This window comes from Physeter macrocephalus, chromosome 14 (genome assembly GCF_002837175.3).
Source record: "Physeter macrocephalus isolate SW-GA chromosome 14, ASM283717v5, whole genome shotgun sequence".
NCBI classification, from domain to species: Eukaryota; Metazoa; Chordata; class Mammalia; order Artiodactyla; family Physeteridae; genus Physeter; species Physeter macrocephalus.
Window position 1 is genome coordinate 75,496,479 of NC_041227.1, and position 2,671 is coordinate 75,499,149.

At 46.7% G+C, this 2,671-nt stretch overlaps 1 protein-coding gene across 7 annotated transcripts in view; it reads right to left on the reverse strand.

Moving 5' to 3' along the window:
* The window catches only part of LOC102979137 (cytochrome P450 3A29-like), an 86,610-nt gene that overhangs the window by 49,317 nt on the left and 34,622 nt on the right, over positions 1-2,671 (reverse strand). For 5 of the 7 annotated variants that reach the window (XR_008619091.1, XM_055089848.1, XM_055089847.1 and 2 more), the window contains exon 4: positions 2,159-2,344. The exons of the other annotated variants lie outside the window; for them this stretch is intronic. The gene's annotated coding sequence lies outside the window, so the exon portion shown is untranslated. The remainder of the gene's footprint in view (positions 1-2,158; positions 2,345-2,671) is intronic. 7 annotated transcript variants of the gene reach the window in all.

The window sequence follows — 2,671 nt, forward strand, 5'->3', positions numbered from 1 at the left end:
CATGGCTCACGGGCCCAGCCGCTCCGCGGCACGTGGGATCTTCCCGGACGGGGGCACGAACCCGCGTCCCCTGCATCGGCAGGCGGACTCTCAACCACTGCGCCACCAGGGAAGCCCAGAGAGTAGATCTTAAATGTCCTCATCACACACACAAAAACTGTAATTATGTGAGGTGATGAATATGTTAACTAACCTTATTTCGGTAATCATTTTGCAACATATACATGTATCAAATCAGCGTGTTGTACACCTTAAACTTACACAATATGTGTCCCTTTTTTACAAATAAGCAAACCGGGGCACAGAAAGGTTGAGTGACCAGCCAAGGACGCATAACTTCTAGCAGAGCTGGGATTCACACCTAGATCTTCTAGTTTTATAACCCAAAGTCTTAACTTTACCAGGCCCATCCTTGCCCAAGAATTAGTGGAATGACTGGGTCTGGAGCCCAGGTCCCCTGAGAGGGTAGTGACCCAGTGCTCTGCTCCAACGTGGAGATGAGGCAAGGCCCCCTAGCAAGCCTGTCAGTGGGGACTGGGGTAAGGTAGGGCTATGCTCTTTCTGATCCACGCATACCTCACCAAGCAGAAAGCCCCGCTACACACGCCCTCCCCTATGCCCAGAAGCAGAAGCACTTTCATAGACTTCACAGCAAAGGGAAGAAGGGGAGGAGGAGGACTTCCTCTGGCTGCTCACTTTCTCCACAATCCCAGGATTTTTATCATTAGAAACTAACCACTAACATCTCTACTGCAAAGTACAGTTTATAAAGTTCTTTCATGTCTCTATTAATTGATCCTCATGAAATCTCTGTGAGATAAACAGTGCTGGGATTATTTAATTCCCACTTTACAGATGGGGAAACAGAAGCTCAGGGTGGGGAAGGGTCTTGCCCAAGCAATTAAATCACGAATCCAGGAAACAGAGCCACATCTTGTGATTCAAAATTGTGCCAGTGGCATATATGGTTGGGCTCCAAAGGGCCTCCTGAAATAACTTGGCAGGTTATAACTTATCACATGGGATAAATATTTCCTTCCACTCCTCCCACCATGCTTCCACTGTTATGCAAATGCTACAGAGGCGATTTTGGCCACAAAAATGACAGCACACCCTTCTGCCTACTAAATTTTATGTATTCACTGAATTCATGGTGTCCGCAGATAGGGGATGCTGCAAACAGTTCTGACATGTAGCAATCAGAATTATTTGGGTTTCCGAGAAGCAGGAAGTAAAAAATGATGAAATGAATGAGTGGGGCTTCCCTGGTGGCGCAGTGGTTAAGAATCTGCCTGCCAGGGCAGGGGATATGGGTTCGAGCCCTGGTCTGGGAAGATCTCACATGCCACGGAGCAACTAAGCCCGTGCGCCACAACCAGTGAGCCTGCCCTCTAGAGCCTGCAAGCCACAACTACTGAGCCTGAGTGCCACAACTACTGAAGCCCGCACGCCTAGAGCCCCTGCTCCACAACAAGAGAAACCACCGCAATGAGAAGCCTGCGCACCACAATGAAGAGGAGCCCCTGCTGGACGCAACTAGAGAAAGCCCGCGCCCAGCAATGAAGACCCAACGCAGCCAAAAATAAAATAAATAAATTTATAAAAGAAATCAATGAGTGAAAGGGGAAACACAGGCCGGGAGGCAAATTTCAGAAGACCACGAGGAAGGTAATTAATGAAACAGCAAGTGTCAGATGAAGGGAAAGATGAACATCACAGGTTATTTTGCAAAAGAGGGGGTGAAGGGCTGGCGGTCTCTCCTAATTTTTGCAGTAACCACCTAATGAGTTTTGCTTGACCCTACCCTACGCTGGCTTCATCCTGAGAACCCCCTACTCTGCCACCAGACAGAACCTGTTAAAACCCATTAAAATGTTACACTTATAACATTCTTCTGTTGTTCAAATCTCTCCAACCACGCCCATCATCCACAGGATAAAATCCAAATGCCTTGTGGTGGCAACTCAAGAACCTTGTTGGACACTTAGGTTGCTTCCATAGCTTGGCTACTGTAAATAGTGGTGCAGCGTGCAAATTTATGTTTTCAAATTCTTGGGATAAATGTCCAGAAGTGGAATTGCTGGGTCATATGGTAGTGCTACTCTTAGTTTTTTGAGGAACCTCCATCCTAGTTTGCATAGTGGCTGGTCCAACTCACATTCCCACCAACTGTGCCGGAGAGTCCCCTTTCTCCATTTCACTGCCAACACGCGTTGTTTCTTGTCTTTTTGACGATAGCCATCCTGAGGGGTGTGAAGTGGTATCTCACTGTGGGTTTGATTTGCATGTCCTGATGATTGGTGATGTTGAGCACATTTGCATGTGCCTGTTGCCATCTGTATTTCTTCGTTTGGAAAATAAAAATGTCTGTTCAGGTCTTCTGCCCATTTTTTAATCAGGTTGTTCTTCACATATATTGGGTTGGTCAAAAAGTTCATTTGGGTTTTCCATAAGAGGTTATAGAAACACCCGAATGAACTTTTTGGCAAATCCACTGTATTGACCTAGAGGGTATCATGCTGAGTGTAATAAGACAGAGGAAAACAAATATTTTATGATTTCACTTATACGTTGAATCTAAAAAACAAAACAGGGCTTCCCTGGTGGCGCAGTGGTTGAGAGTCCGCCTGCCGATGCAGGGGACACGGGTTCGTGCCCCGGTCCGGAAAGA